Below are 17,864 nucleotides of genomic sequence, written 5' to 3' on the forward strand. Positions count from 1 at the left end.
GGAACCTGCAAACCCTCCTGCAGACTTGGGAAGAGCAACTGTGAATCATCCCAGGGAGAATGGAGAGCACAGAAAACCGCACTTCAGGATGGATCCTGGAATTTTCTAGCTGACCCATGATGCATCCCTGAGTGTAGCTGGCTGCATCGCCGAGGCCGCCGTCTTCTGGCACACGTGCGGCCCTCGCTGACATATGTGCCCCTTTTGTCATGCATTTGGGAACACGAACAAAACAGGATATATTAGATTTCACTGCTATGTTATGTGTTCCTGTAGCAGTGACGTTTCATTGTTTTATACCTAGGCAGTTTCATATTTGCTGAGCATAAAAATATTCCTTTGCATAACATGTTTCCAAAAGCTTCATATCTACTATGAAACTATTATGAAAGGGGAAAACACTAACAATCGAGTTTGTGTCTGTATTGTAGACCTTGTTAAATATACTTCCTGTATTATCCAACCGCCATTTGTCACCTTGCTGGCAGATGCCTTCTTCTGAATGCACTTCATTCCTGAACACAGCGCTAATTAATGCTCAGTGTCTCTCTTACAGGACTCGTATTTGTTACTGACATGCGATAATGCTCCTGCTTTCCTAATTAGGATGCTACTGACTGTGTAAAGCAATGCAGGGCTTGATGTAGGTCTGACTGAGTCTCATTTTAGCTACTCTCTGAAAATGCAGGGAGAAGCATCCCTTCCACAGTGGGTATACGCATGCTCGACTGCAAAGGAAGGTTTGAGCATTGCTTTACCAGGATCATTAATGATTTCCAGTGGACAGCCCCCCACAGTCCGCAGCACACACCAGCAGCATACGGAAATGACAAAGAATGAGGACTTTCCACTGAAAATCCCAAAGATGTCCTTTAATTACATTAACAGAAGATATGCACTGAATGCTCTACAGTATCCTTCTACTGTGTTCCGAAGCTCACCCAATTCATCATCGCTTCCCCAGTCATGAAAAATAGTTTCAAGGGCAACCAATATTGAATTTTTACAGATGACCAGAAGAAAGGTATTAAAAACGTCAGCTCTTGAAATAATAGTACTCTGAAGACAGCTAGGAATTCTGAAGAATCTTACTCAAAATCTAGCCTGAGATATGCTAGTTAGCTGAGTCATCATTTATAAATATTTAATTCAAATGTCATATTAACCTGAGGCAAACACATATTTATTTAGTGAATCATTTTGGAATAACTATTGTTTCCTTTCTGATTACAGTATGTTTCAAAATCTTTGCTGTGAATGCTGTAATTTACATAACAAATACGCATCACCTTATTCTAACAGCTGACAATTATATCACTAACTCATACCTATTACTCAATTGAAACATTCTAATGTTAGCTGACACACAAGGCTCTGCCTTGCCAGCCGGTGGTGTTCCAGGCAGAGGCTGCTCCGCCAGCCTCAGCCTGGGCCCAGGGCCTGGCAGCGAGTTCAGACAGAGCTCCATGGACCATTGTGGGCAGGGAGCAGGAGGTATGAGCAAACCTGTGGTGACTCAGGACTTGGCGTACTTATTTTATTTTTATTTTTAAAAAATGTTTATCACAGCATAACCAAATCTGTCTAAACAAATACCACCACCAACAACAACAAATTTGAGCTGGTGTACACACATCAGAGGAAGATATTAAGGTGAGAACTTATGAAGTAAACACAGAATTTCCCGATGAAGATACAATTATCCAAATAACATCGCATAGGGGTCTGATGCAAAAATTCCTGAATACCAGAAGAAAGAGAAAGTAACACAAAGTGTGATCATGCTTCAGTGTATCCTTTTCTATATTTAACTGATTAACTGCCAAGCATAAATATAATAATGCAAAGTAGAATAATGAAATTAGAAAGGTTGGCAAAATAAATTCAGAACACACTGACCGAAATTTCGGTAACACTAGAAATGAATAGCAAGTATAGACCTAAAAAGTTTGCCTCTTGTGAAAATATATTAAATAATTCTTGGAGCAAGAGGAAATCCCAGTGTCAATTAAAGACTTTTTAAAAATAAATGACTTTTAAATTGAGATGGGAATGTATCAAAAAGCAATAATTTGGTGTAAGCATTTTGGTCATAGGAAAACTTAGGATATGAAAAGAAATACAATTATAAATAACCGGGAATAAATTGAAAACAAAAATATAAAACTGAAAATAAATGGGTATAAAAAAGAAGGAAAAGTACTACATAATTTTTTTAAATTAAAAACAATAAGTCGACTAAGAACCATGGAAAATACTGCAAAGATTTTTTTAAGGGCACTAAATCTAAAATGCTTTATTGATTTAAAAATACTTTAAGTATTACATTATCTCCCAAATCTTTTAAACTACTGAAAAGTTTGAAACAAAAGGGTAAATCTTTAATTTACATAACAAATATGCATAACCCTTATACTAACACCTGACCGGTATATCACTAACTCATATTACTCAAAAGTTTCAGTTATCAATATACTTGCCGATATATTAGCTATAATATTAATAGGTAATATTAGTACATCCAATAAATACTACCACATCAAAATATAGTAGCTTCCATAAACATGAATATCACTTAACATTAACAGTCAATTAAAATAATTTATTACACCAATGGAAAAGAAAATCGTATATGACTATGCTTAATGACCATCGTTTAAAATTCAATACTGTTGGCATTTTAAAAAAATTAATCATGAGAGGATTTGTTATTATTCTATTATTATTCACTGGTGAAAACAAAGGTTTTCTCATTTGGTAGAGGAGAAATTTCAGGTAACCAAAAATCTAAATTCAAACAATAATAGCTATCAAACATTTTACAGATGTAAAATAAAATAGTAAAGTCAAGTAGTGCTAGTGAGGCAGCTAGAAACAGCCCTCTTGCTTTGCAAATTTCACTAATTTCTATTTGATGATGTATAACAAAAGACTTGAAAAGATGGTTACTTTGAAACTCTAAAATCCCATTTCCACAAGTTGTTTCTCAAAAAATTTAAGTATATATTTTGTACCTTCAAACGCTTTTTGATAAATGTGCAGGGAGATTAGTAATATTTCATATGACTTTTAAGTTTTTCCTGTGAGTTTTCTTTCATTTCTCTTGTGCGCATACATTATTATAAAAAATAATGATGAGACTTTTTATGTCGAACATTTCTGATAGCCACAATGAAATCATTGATGATTTTATACAGTATGGACAATATTCTCTCAACACGTTTAATTAATACAATAGTTCACACTTTCAGTGTTTTAACTCTTATTTTTTAAGGACAGTGGACATTCCATATTATTTTATAACTTTAACTCTTCTCTTTATGATACTCTGTCTTGGATGCTGGGATACCAGCAGGTGAATATATGTGGAATATAATAATGGCAATAAATTAAATTATGGACATTATCTGGACATGACACAGAGTTAGCTAAACTTATTTTTCAAAAGAGTGAGTGAAACTATTTCTTGCTCTGGACTCTGCATCTTTAAATATAGTCCATGCAAAAATATTTCCATGCATTGAAGGTAAGGTATGTTTGACAACGCCGACAGGGGGTGTTTAAAGTGGTGATGTGCAATCCTGGAGCCGATGACCAGCAGACCACACACACACACACACACACACACACACACACACACACACAAAACCACTCAATGCCACAAAATTGAAAGCACCTCATGATGAATAAGGAAGCATTCCTGTTACTGTAGCTCTCCCTTTCATCCCTCACATGAAACAGTTGACAATAGCTGGTCACCTGGAGGAAGTGCATTATTAAAAAATTATTAATAAATCAAAAGTAACCAGCACAAAATCAAGTAAATGATTTAAAAAGATAAAGGAACAATGCAATCAAATAGATGGTGAAGGACACCTTGCAAGAAATATAAGAGTGAAGCAATTAAAAGTCACCATAAAAATATACTGTTTTAACATTGAAGAATTGATTTAAATATTAGATATAAGAACACAGTTAAGAGAGGATGGGTGAATAGATGAGATAAAATATTAGCTGGCAGAACTCAGAAAAGAAATTAAAGAGAAAATAAAATCATCATTGAAATGGCAAGTTTTCTAGAGAGAGTAAAAAAAAAGTAGAATGGGTGAATGGAGGTTGCAATAAAACATAGTAAGGGATAAAAGGAAACAAATACAGAATCCAAAGGAAATTGTGAAAAAAAGAATATAGAAAAAATAATAACTATAGAGGACAAAGTTAGTGAATAACTAATTGCAAATAATCTTAATCTATAATGGATTTATAGTTAAATAATCACAACAAAATTAATCTGAATAGCATTAATATCAAGAATTCTAATGATCTATGATAAGATTTCTTTTTTCACCCAGACATATAGGGTGTATCTTGTTTTTCAGTGTATGAAATGTTTAGTTTATATGATTTTTAATCTACCAGTTCTTAAATCCGTATGCCCCCTCTGTGTATACAGGTGTGTGGCTAGTGGGCAACATCAAGGATGCCAGCCAGTTGTCCCTTTGATGGATTGCCTGACACACTTTCCTGATGGGTCTTCTTCACACTGAGTGGTCAGCCTGCATCTGGCACAGCTGACCCATGCATCTCAGCTCCCTTCATGACAGGTCCCTGCTGCCACCATGAAAATGGTCTGTGTTGGTATGAATTCATCATTATGACAGCAAGACCCCTGCACTGTCCGTTCTCCATCAGGACAATAACCCTACTTCCTCCTTTCCCACAAGTCCTGGACTGCGTTACTCTCTCGTGGAACAAGAGGAGATTTTTAGACACTGCTTCCATCAGGACAATGTAGAACATTAGAAATTATTTCCAGATAATGGACTTGAGGGAATCCCTATTAAGTATCATTGCTATTTATTTGTCTTTGGAAACGAGTTTATCAAACTGACAACTAATTTTGTGGGTAACAAGTGCTGACAATGCCGCACTGGCCATATGTAATGTTTTCTGTTGATAATGATTTTTCATGTCCTGTGAGGAAAACTCATAAAGACATGAAAACATCACACTCCGTTACTTTACTAATGGTTAAAAACCCCAGAACTCTGACTTACTCAGTGGCTCAATGCAGCACAGCTCAGAGACGGTATTATCTTGTCATTCAGGCAGCCGAGAAGCAGTGGTCATGCATGCACGGAGGCTCGGGTCCTGCCTGCTTCCCCACCAATCCTTTTCCAAAAGTCTCATGAGCAAGTCCTTTCTTTGACCTGCACTGAGAATCAGAGACAGATCTCTCAGCCAGAGGACACAAATGCCCACTCTCCGGAAAGGATGCAACTCTGTTTTGCCTTTCCAGACCTCCAGCCTCACTTCCCTGCAATGTTTGCAGCAGGCAACATGGGAGCTAAGGAGGCAAAGGATTGCATTTCATAAAACAGCAATTCTCAGGCAATTAAATATTGTTTCGCAATAAAAGTGATAAGCAGGGATGATCACATGGATTGTCTCTTATTGCTGAAACGGATGTGATCTTGAATAGAGACGTGTACACGGGCCACGCTGAGAGTTCAGATTTGAAACAGGGGGTTATGCAGACCATTGTTATTGTAATATGCAATTTTCAGTGTTCTTGTAATTTTAATTACAAGAGTTAAATGTTCTGTAATTTTGCAATACAGAACAATTTTGTAATTTTGTAATACAATGACGTGGCAAAGTTCAAAAACCACCCTTTGTAAAAATGTATAAAACACCTCAAGAACGATTTGTTTCAGCAAAGAGATCTTGGACATGGAAGGAAGACACTAAACTGAGCCACAAGGCCGACGTCAATTGCTGGCTACGCATATTGACATGAAGACTCCCATTTAATTTTAAAGTTCTGTAATAAAATACTTTTCATTGAAATGCCATTGTGTGTATGACGGCATATCATTTACCCAGAAAGGTAAGTATTTTTAGATCATGAAAATGGACTCTGTGTTAGTTTCTGCGGGCTTTAGGTAATGCAGTGCTTGCTCCCATCAGGCAGGAAGCTTGTCATCACGGACGCTTTGAGGACTCACTTGTATCAACTGGACTGCTTCTTGCAAGAATGGACATTTTATTGGACTCATATTCTCTCCTCAGTTTGATGGGCATGTCATCCTGAAAGGGGCAGAGGCCAAGCAGAATCTCGGCGGCAGGTCTTCCTGCAGGGCACGCACAATCTGTAAATGAGAGTGGTGGGGCCTGACGGTCTTGTCTGAATAATCACGGTATTTTATAGAGCATTCTACAGTAGAAGCTCAGCTTTATTGTCATTGTGGTGATGTGACTGGTGGCGCTATACGTGCACGTGAACCATGGCGTTTCAGAAGAATAATTTTCATGGAATTCTTCTTGCCAGTGCAGGTAAGTGTGGTAGCTCTTTCCATTTATGAAGAATTATAAAGTTCGAGTATAAAATGTATGTGGGCAATGCAGTTTTTAATTCACATTATAGATGTTTCTTCTATCAATAGCACTGTTCGTCAGATTAAATGTCACCTACTGCATGTGCTCAGAATATATTTTGATTTACTAAATGTATGCGATGAAAAACATGCATACTGTAAACACCATAAGTGATGAAAAATGCACTTTATATAAGCTAGACTACTAAGAGCAACTACATGCTTCGTTCATGTAACAGCTTATACATAAGTTTGTCTTTTGTTATTTTATTGATAAACCCTCAGTCTTCCAGTGGATTCACCCGTAACCATATAGACATTTTAAAAAAAAATAATAAAGTAGTAAAACAAAATCATACAAGAGTAAAACTAGAGTGATCTTACATATAAAACATTAACTACCCCTACAGCAAGAATCATTACTTTATACCAGTAACGCTAGCATTGCATGGCCTCTGGTCATAATCTGCTCCAACGGTCTGTTTTGGTTTGGTTTTCTTTGTTTTAAACAGAAAGTTTCTTTAAAAAGTTCATTAATTTTAAGTGCAGTTTAAACAATAATGGATATTATTTTTCCTTCCAAACCTTACACAAACTCACACACACACACACACACACACACATATGCATATATATGTGTATATATGTATATATACATATATATCTATACGTATATACACATATATACGTATATATATGGTCTTTTGTTATCAGTATATATTGAGTATTACAATTTTAATGCATTTTTTTCCTTTCTTAAAATGTGTAAACTTTTTTTTGGTACCCTCTGTATATACATAAAATATTGTATATACCGATAACAAAAGATGAATACAAGTCATGTGTACACATATACATTTTTTGGCACCCTGGTATATGTATTTTTCTTTCCAGACACAAGAAGTAGCACACTTACACACTTTCATTGTCTGTTTGGTGTGCTTATCCCTTCTCGAATGCACATTTAGCTTCCTCATCCAAGTTCCAGTATTTATACTCAGGATGGATACTTACCATTGAGTCAGATATTTGATCTAGATGTGATAACATTCAGTAAACTAATATAAAATATTTCTCTCTTGCCTCATTAATTATAATATCTCTCCTCTAATCAAGATAATAAGTAATCAATGAAATAGTAAGAATGTGTCCAGAATCAAATTTATCACGCCCTGCCCTCTCAGATTTTTAATATATTTTTACTTTTTACAAAAAGTAGACAAACCAGTATAGTTAATCTCTCTCCTTTGTAAAAATACCTTCTGGTCTTATTTTAAATTATGCAATGGATTTAGAGTCTCAGTTGTATCAAGGTGAAATGTTTATTCCATTAGAGTAAAGAAAATGATAAATATATTTTACAATTTAAAAAAGTATTTGTCACTAATATGGTACATATGGCGCATACATATGTGTGTACTCTAAAGAAGCGATTTTTTTGTACATTTACTTTCTAATGTTGTTAGTGCTATGCAAAAACTTGAATATTAGCTCCCTTTCTCTATCTATTCTAATGGTGACAAAACTTAAACCAAAGGAACATGTAGGGGACATGCGATTCAGCTGTAGGATTATATTTCCCTATGATCCATTAATTCAATGCCAGATCCTGCAGAAGTCCTGTCTACGCAATGCAGGAGAGTCATATGCTTCCTGTAAGTTAGTGTTTTGCCACTTAGATAGCCTCTTTTAAAGTTCAGCATGGATGAAAGTGTGCATTTCCACAGAGGTAAAAGGCAGTCTTCTATTAAGGAATGAGAATAGAACCCAGTTATTCTCTGAGGTGAGGTCATGCCCGTCATTTTATTAGTTATTGTGAACTGGTGGCATGTTTCACCTGCGACGACGTGGCTATTCCTCACCTTGAGTGAGTGGCTTCTGCGTTCCTCACACGTGACTGCCATTGGGTCCTAGTGGACTGACCACATTGTACCGAACTTTGATTGTTAATGAAAGGAATTGACGTAAATGGGATTTCCAGGTGTAACTAATTAGTGAACCGACATCCCTGTTTGTTTTGGGTTCTGTGAGAGGATGGACTGTCACCACGGAAGAGAGGTCAGTGCTGCTTTTCAACATTAACTGAAAGTATTAATATCCCCCCCATGACAGTGTTGTCACTCATGTGGTCTGATCTGCTTCCCAAAACTACATCTCCTCTCTGCTCCTCTCAGACCAACCGGGGCAAAAACCAAAGTCAGTGACAACCCGACTCCCCCCTCCCCCGCCTCCAGAGGATCTGGGAACTGAAAGATAATTAGGAAACATGAAAAAATGTGGAGAAATGTTTCAAAACATGCATATAGGAAACATATTACAGTAAAAACAAAGTAAATGGCAAGTGAAGAGTAGAAGAACAAAAAAGAGTCAAGGAAATCTTTTTAAAAGTTATACTTATGGTAACAATCATTAGTAACTGTATTGTCGAATATATCAAAGGATACTTTTTGCTTAAATTCAAGGCATACTGTGATACAGTCAAGTTTTTCTTTTGTTCACAAACTAAGGTTAATTTCATTTGTTAAAATCCTGTTATCCAATGTTCAATATGTTGCTCCATTTTACTGAGAAATTTTAATTAAAAATGATACTACAAATGTATTTCAAGCTCAAGTCTTTCCGCTGTCTGATGAAGCCTGATCAAGAGGATTAAATTGCAACTTCATGTTGTAGAGATATAAATCCAGCTTCAAAAACATCTGAGGGATTCTGACTCTACCATTTGCGTGAATTACAGTGTGTTCAGTAATTGCCGGGTATCAGGCAGTTGATAAAAAAAGACCAGAGTATGTAATGCTGAGCAGTACTAGAGCCTGTCCTGACATTCTGTTACCTGTGGAGGACGTGTTAGCCAAGCTGGCAGCCAGAGTAACCACAAGCAAGGCTATATGCTGTTACCTGAATGCCTCTGATTTGACAATGCTGATGACAAGCTATCTGCCCAAAAGCCTGACCATGGTTCCCAGTGAAGAAGGTGGGAAAACAGAGAGTGTCGTGGTAGCTGCAGTGACTTCTGACACTCTCAGGCCTTAGAGCAAACCCCACAGGTAAGGTCCCAGTCTGTACCCGGACTGCCCTCGCTCCAGACACCACCTACCAGCCCAGGCCATCTGTCCTTCTGACCAATTGGCTCCAAACCTGGGGCATCCCACAAGCCGTTCAGATACAACAATTCACTAGAAAGGCTCACAGAACTCAGGAACATGCTATAGTTAGGATTACAATTTTATTATAGCAAGAAGTATACAAGCCAGGGCCAGCAAAAGGAAGAGACACACGTGGAAAGGTGCAGGAGAACCCAAACGGCAAGCTTCCACGTCTTCTCTTTGGAGTCAGGACATGCCCCCTCCCAGGAAGCTAACCAAGTTTCAGTTTCATTTCATAAGTAGGGTTGATTGAATCATGGGCTGTATGGTTCCATCTCAATCTCCAGCTCCCAATCCCTCCCTGGAGATCAGGCTCATATCATCTGGCTACAGCCCCAGACTTCTAATCACATGCTTGGTCTTCCTGCAGGGCCAACCCCCATCCTGAGTCATCCTGATGACACAAATCATCTAGGGACCACTTGTGAGTCACGTCATTGGCATAAACTCAGATGTGCTCTGAAGGTCCCACCAGGAATAACAGACAAGAGGCTCCCGTCAGCCTAATGAGCACAAGGATTTAGAGTTTCCCTCCCAGGAAGCAGGGACACAAGTCAGCGCAGTTCTTTGTTCTGCAATAGTTATAGAGCAAACCCAGGCCTGCTCTCACTAAGGCAATGCATGATGGGTCTGGCTAGAATAGCTCATCTAAGTGAAAAATGATACAGAGATGTACTTTGTTTCTATGCTCATGTCAAATTATTTCATAATAATAGTTACACTGTATTTGACATAAGGTAAGTTACAGTGTAACTGTATATATCCGTTTTCAAAATATCCAACACACTATAATTACTTTCAAGAAATGAAACTTACTTCAATAGTTTTAAAACTTTTCCTAGGGTCACTGACCCTCCAAATTAGAGGTTTCTGGGTTTGTTTTGTTTTTTGTTTTCCTTTCAGTTATGCTTATCTCCAAAATATTGTGTTTAACATGTTGGTAGGCTTGTAAGAGTAGGTGATTTTTATGCCTGGCATTCTTTATGAAACTACTAACAGGTAAAAAAAGAAAAAAAACAAACATACAAATCTAGAAAAATGTAGGAACCTTTACTTGCAGAAAAAGAGATGTATCTTTTGGACGGAATAGAACAAAAATGTTTTCATACAAAAGCAATCTTAAGAAAACAGCAATCTCTAAAACTCAAGGACATGCTCCATAAATCTTTCTAGTTCATATTTTCATCTATTTTAAAAAAGAAAAACCTGATTAAAAATAAAATGCCTTGTGATGTGGAAATGCTCAATTATGACTTGGGCTTTGAAATAGCACAGAAAATAGCACTTGTAAATGATTTTCAGATTTTTTATCTTAAATTATATTTCAAATTCAATAGGTAACAGTCATAGAAAATTATTTTGGAAATGAGTATTCACTGCCTGTGAAGTATTACAGGTTATTACGGAATATGACCCTCGTATTGGTCAGGATTCTCAATGAAACCGGAACACTCTTGCCCCTTTCTGGATAACGTCGTGCCCTTCGAATTGATGAAAGAATATCCAGGAAATAAAATATCCATCCCTACGAGAAGCAATCAGTTTATACCAGGACAAGCACGTCCTGTGGCGTGCATATGTGATAACAAACTGCTCCTGAACAGAATGGAGGGGGAGAGGACAGCATCACTGGGGAAAGTTGCAAAGAGTGGGCAGTGCAGGTGAGCTACCAACACTGCCTGGTGCTCAGAACGCATCTGGCTTGCTGAGAAAAAGTGAATGCCAGGTTGGAGCAATTGCACATTAAATTAATCATTCGAGATGGCTAGGAGATGGACTATCTCATATATCGACTTGTTCAAGTTTTGTAAGCCCCTAAATAGCACTTTTAAGAAGAGCAATTAATTTTTTTCTTCATTAACTTTAATTATGCTCAGAGGCCTGGAAATCGTGGTGCAATTTCAGAAAACAAGCCTGCTTACTAAGTGGGTTTTCCCAAGTTCTCACAAATCACAGTGACACAAGAAACATCAGTGTGCATCTCAGTAAGAAGTAAAGATAAAGTATGTTAGTTTAAGGTTATAATCAAGCATTTAAAAAGTGAAGCAAAGAAAGTATAATAACTGATTTCATATCATCCTGCTATTCTTAATAGATAATTCATGTAATGAGAAGTTAGGTACAGAGATGTTCTTAAAACAATCACCAGGATCATATCTGTAGTTGATCACGTGGGGTGTATGACTCATTTCAGCAAGGGAGAACCCTCAGGTGGCTTAACGTTTTTAGAAGAAAAAAAAATATTGTAAAGGCAGTGCTTGAAATTGTTTTAATTGTTTGTTTTCAACAGATACTCACTGAGCATCTCTGTGCCTTTTGTCTGCTTGGAGTCTTTTGGGCACACGGATTAAGAAAAGTTCCCCATCCTCATGGACTCAGTGTCTGCAAATAGGCACTAAAGAAACAAGCAGACAAACGAACACAAACCTGACAGTGGTAAGAGCTGCGCTGCCCAAACAACACAACCAATGTCATAAACAGTGTTAGGTTAACAACCGGCACGCTGCTGTGGGAGACATTTGGGAGCATATAAATGTATTCTCAAGTTTCATTGACTCTGAAGCATTGCAACTTGTCTATTTTGTGATTATCTGACACTAAAAATAATTTAAAATTACAATGTGAATACTCACTTATGCAATAATACCAAAACAATATTCATACCACCTACTTAAAGTCCATACATGGAAGGACCTACAAACGGTATTCTAAAAGTCGATGATGCAACAGGGCAAAATGGTGACAGAAAACACTTGACCGAGCAGGACTTTGTAATTCCTAAGCAGTGCTGTTCTCTGAGAAGCTGAAGGCAGAATTAAGGGACTAGACGTCCAACTGGAGGAAGAAAATGTCTAAACACTGTAAGTGATCTTGTTTGGAGACAAAGGTCATGAGAACAGATCTGCTCATGATCTTACCAGTTGGGCATGCCCTAAATTGAAGAAGAAAAAGGACTTATTTCTCAGGTATGTTCATGAAGAAATGGAGAAATATTCTGTAGTGAGAGTGATAAAAGAAAAACTGAGTCACCTTCTATTATAGATATTTTATAGAATTTCATTAACATTATATTGTTTTTTACAAACATCTATACAATGATCATAATTAAATCCACCATTTGTTCTCTGTTTTACATAGGGCAATTCACCAATGTTTGAATTTTGACTTTTTTAATTGAAGTAGTTAATGGGATAACAATACGTGAAATATGCCTTTACCCTGTTTATTAGATTGTTTTCTACCTTGACAGCAGACACAAGCTAATAAACAGAGTAAAGGTATTATAACTGAATATACACAAAACTTCCCAAAGATCCAACTCTGGAAACCGTACAGGATCCCCCCCCCCCCCATTTCTATTAGAATAGAGTGCCCCTATGGCTCAGGCGTCCTTAGTAAACGTACTCATCTTCATGAAAGCTCTGTGACTCTGCCCTCTGCCCACATGGCTTTCAAAGCCTCTGAGAGTCACCTTAACCATAAGGGGTCTGAATCTGCCTGCCTTCAGGGTGTGTTTACATTTACAGAGTGGCACGAGCATGGACTCTGGAGCCCAAATGCCTGGAGCTGAATCCCAGCTGCTCAATGTCACGGTGGTGGGTGGTGTCCTTAGGTTGTAAAAGATTGGGCTTGTGGCTTTACAAACACTGGTGTTGTAAAGCAATTGAACTCTGCTCTAATTGGGGTATAGTGCCACGAAGCTTTTGGATGGGTCAGCCGATGTGGCTAATCAATCACCAGGCTTATTCTCTGCACCTAAATGCAGGATGAGGGCAAGAATAGCAAGTTTTCACTCCTTTGTATTTATTGCTGATTATTTGTTGCTGTCCAGATGCCTTTAGAATCTTTAGAAAGAGCAAAACTGCTCATAAAACAGATAAATCAAATGTTTTATTTATGAAATGTAAGAATACATTTCATTACAGACAACTCTACAGCACAAGGGTGGTCTGCATTATCTAACCATCTTTTGATACTTTTTAAAAGAGAACAAACGATCATTGGTCTTACCTAAACTAAACTCATAAAACTCATCGAGTAGGTCAAAAAAGTAGCAAATCTGAAATGTAACATATTTGGCTATCTTTATCACCAGTGTTAAAAGGACAGCTAATATGCAAATTACACAGGTTTATCTGCATGCATCACATGGCTGCAAATCCAGTCTTCCTGGGAGCCCTATTTCAGCACCATCATCGCAGGGTGGTGCTAAGTAAGGCGATGTGAGCTTTTAGAAACACGTTTCTGAGCTGCTAGTCAATTATTTACAGCCCCAAAGAGAACAAAGATGCTTGTTTAAATACACACAATATTTAGGGAAGCTCTAGCTATCACTGCTGCTAAAAGAAGTAAAGCGATGAGTATGTCTGTGTTATAAAACCAAGGTGAAACTTTCTAAATTGGGAGAACCTTGACTTCTCTGGGAACTTGTCTTTAAAAGAAACCTAAAATTACTATTGAGAAGTTAATTAACTCAGATAACAATGGTTTTTCATTCAGAAAATGAATAACATTAATATATACTTAGTTTTGAAGTATCCTTATTCAGATGTTTTCAGGATTTGTCTTAATTTGTTGTACCAACAATAGAAGTCAAGCAGTTGCATTTTTTTATGTGTAATGGCATTTGCTGATTCTAACCTAAATTAACAACCTAAGTTCTCAAAAACTAATATATAAATTGACTCCAAAATTGTTTACATAAAATAGAGCTACATGAAGAATATTTTTAATATTATACTCTAAAAGAGAAAAATTGGGAAACGGCTTATTTACCAAGCTTGAAGTACCATTTCTACACATAATATTGGAGGTTATGTGGGTGGGTTCTCAAGTCATACCTGTTGTTTCAAATTATGATTCTGTCATTTCTGTTCAATTATTTTGGACAATTTATTGAAACTTTCCCAGTTTTGCTTTCTCCTTCCACACATGGAAAGAATACCAGAATCTACTTTGCAGAGGCATTTATGGGTGTGAGCAATTTTTCAGGAAACACACAGCACAGTAACTTGCATCACACGGGAAGCAATACATGAACGGTAGTAAGGCAGCCAGTGATGCCATCTTTCCTTAAAATTTATTATAAAAATATTTCAACGTATACAAAAGACTTACTTAAAATGCAGGACAGTTTAGAATGGGGAATATTAATAAACATGACTACATATTTTTAAATGCATGACAAATACCAAATAAGCAAAATAAGAAACCAAATGAAACAATGTGCATCAGAGACACAAATTTAGTAATTCTAGTATAAAAGTGGCATCTAAAAATAGAAAATGCAAGGCTACGAAGCCTAAAGAAAATGGGCTAGAATTATGAACAGAACAAATGGCTCTTTAACCACATGAAAAAATGCTAAACCTCTCTCATAATGAGAGAAATTAAAATTACGATAATATTTCACACCCATCATATTGGCAAAAACTGAAAGAAAAAAAGCTCTTATTTGGCAAAGCTATGGGGAATTCTCACATCACAGCAATAAAAATCCATACCATCTCTATAATGGAGAATGAGACAAGAACTAAAACACTGAGATCTACTTACTCTTTGGCTTAACGATCCCGTTCCAGGAGTCCATCCCAAAGGTCCACGGGCAAAAATATGGAAACCGGTATGTATAAGACATCTGGTGACAGTGAAAGCCAGAAAGCAAAGTAAGTGGCCATCTGTGGGGGGCCCTCCGTGGGGGCTGGCTGAGTGAACAAGGATTCATCAGGGACCCAGCACACCAAAAGCCATAACAAAGCAAAGGTGATCTCAGGTGTTGCTGGGACCTTTATGGCATGGTCTTCAGTGTATATATGCTATTCACCGAACAAAGCAAAGGGAACTAAAGTGTTCATACACTCAATCCGACATGAAAGGAGATGGTAACACAAATCGTGCATGCATATATGTATGCTTGTATATGTATACACGTGTGTTGCATTTCATGTCATGTGATACAGTCTGATATGAATGATACAATATGCCAAAATTTAAAAGTAAAGGTTATAATGCTTAACATTTGCATAAAAGAGCGAGCACAGCATATCATCCCTGCCCTGGCTCTATTTTGCTGCTGTGTGATTCTCTTTGTCCAGGCATATTCTGGCAGTAGAAGGTTGATGTTCATAATTTTAAGTTATGTTTCTTAATCAGGCACTTACTGTGAAAGGTTTTGTCTGACGTAGACGGGATGGCCAGTTGGGTTCTGTGTTAGAAAAGCAGATGTAGTTCCTGGTCCATTGATGACAATGCTACAGAACTTACAACACGGAGCTTCCTACAATCCACTGCTTGTAGGACATTTTTGATTTGCTCCCAAGAAAATGATTATCCTCTGAAACTATAACCCAACATGTTTCTGCTTTTCCATCCTAGCCAAATTTAAGATTGTTATGAGTGGATGTTTTCTCCAAGAGGAAAAAGAAAGGCTCCGACCAGATCCCCTGGACAGTCCACGGGCAACTGAAGGTCACTTCATTCACCAAGTGGACCATTATCTGATTTTGATGCAGTGTGGACAGTATCTGCTGGTGACAAACGAGAGTCAAATCAAAATTCCTTTTTGCTTCTTAAGTTCTTTTTGGATGACACCGGTATTTTTTCTGACTTAAAGAACAAAGTGATTTACTCAGGATTCAAGTTTCAAGTCCAAACAATATATGGCTGCTAGTGAATACTGTCAGATGTTACTTCTTACGTAATATCTTTTGTGTACAAACTGTAGACCAAAATATTCTCAACAAACCAAATTCAGCAGCATATGAAAAAAGATTATCTACCATTACCAAGTAGGATTTATCCCAGGAATGCAAGGGTATTTCAACATAAGAAAAATCAACCGATGCATATACCAAATCTATAAAATGAAGAAAAATAATAACCACAGTTCATCTCAATTGATGCACAAAACCCCAAAATCCAACGCCCTTTGGTGGGAAAAACACTCAGAAAACCATGAATGCAGAGGTCTCCCTCAACACGTTAAAGGACATTCATGAAAACCCCAAAGCCGACTGCATTCTCAGAGCTTAGGACCGCAACCTTTCCCTAAGGTGAGGGCTATGACGAGGATGCCCACCTGTCCACTTCCAGTCAGCATTTTACTGGCATTTCTGGCCAGATAATTAGGCAAATCATAACGAAATCATAAAATCAGATCACTACTTCATTATTGTTATATATTCTTGCGAGTGTAACAATTCTGTTCTATTTAGTTTTAATTAAACCACTCCTATTTAGATTTTGGAAGATTTTAAAATGGAGTAACTCATATTTAAATGTCCTTACATGTATACTCAATAATAGTTATTCTTAGAAATGTATCAACAAAATAACTCAATGATTAAGTCTCCAAAAATAAATTTATTAATGTAGAATTATTTAGGTTAAATAATATTTGACTGGAAAGTTAAATGTGAACCTTTAGAAATGTAGCAATTTTCCACACAACTGACTGTTCCACGAATGAAATTGTCATTTTCAAAGCTATCTTATTTATAAGTAGATTCTCATCAATAAAGATTGAGCCTTAAATATATCTTAATAGTATATTAGTCTGATCAGGCCGCCATCACAAAATATCACTGAGTTGGTGGCTTTAACAACAGAAAATGATTTCTCACTGTTCTGGAGACTGTAAATCTGAGATCAAGGTGCTGGCACGGTAGGTTTGATTCCGAGGCCCCTGTCATGGCTTGTAGGTGGCCCCTTTCTTGCTGTGTGCTTACAGGACCTCTTCTCTCAGTGTTCAGGGCAGCAGGGAGCTCTGTAGTCTCTCCTTACAAGGACACCTGTCGTAACAAGTCAGAGCTCCACCCCAAGGGCCTCATTTACCTTAATTACATCCTGGAAGGTCCTATCTTCAAATACAGGTGAAGGCTTAAATGTAGGAATTTGGGGGAAGACACAACTCAGTCCATAGCAAATAGGTGTGTTTTTTTTTTTTTCCTAAGTAAAAACCCTTCCACAGCTAAATTTCAGTCACAGCATAATCAAACATATTGTTAAGCAGTTCCAGGGTACAAAGAGAGACAATGTATATTTTATGTCAGATTTACACAATTTGGAATTATATTAAATGTCCATTAAAAAATCAGCATTTTAAAATATTATAAAACATATTATTATTTAAAAATCATTTTAAACACAGAAAAATAAAGGTGAGACAAAGCTGCTGATGGAGAAGATGACTGCCCATGAGCAGACCACGGGCAGTTCGCTCCCTCTCATGCTCTGCAATGAAACATGCGGTGTAGACGTGGTTGCATTGGAAGTTACTGGTCCATCTGAATGCAAACAACCCAGCCATGTCACATGGGGCTTCCACTTGCTGTAAAAGTAA

The sequence above is a fragment of the Rhinolophus ferrumequinum genome, chromosome 18 (genome assembly GCF_004115265.2).
Source record: "Rhinolophus ferrumequinum isolate MPI-CBG mRhiFer1 chromosome 18, mRhiFer1_v1.p, whole genome shotgun sequence".
NCBI lineage: Eukaryota > Metazoa > Chordata > Mammalia > Chiroptera > Rhinolophidae > Rhinolophus > Rhinolophus ferrumequinum.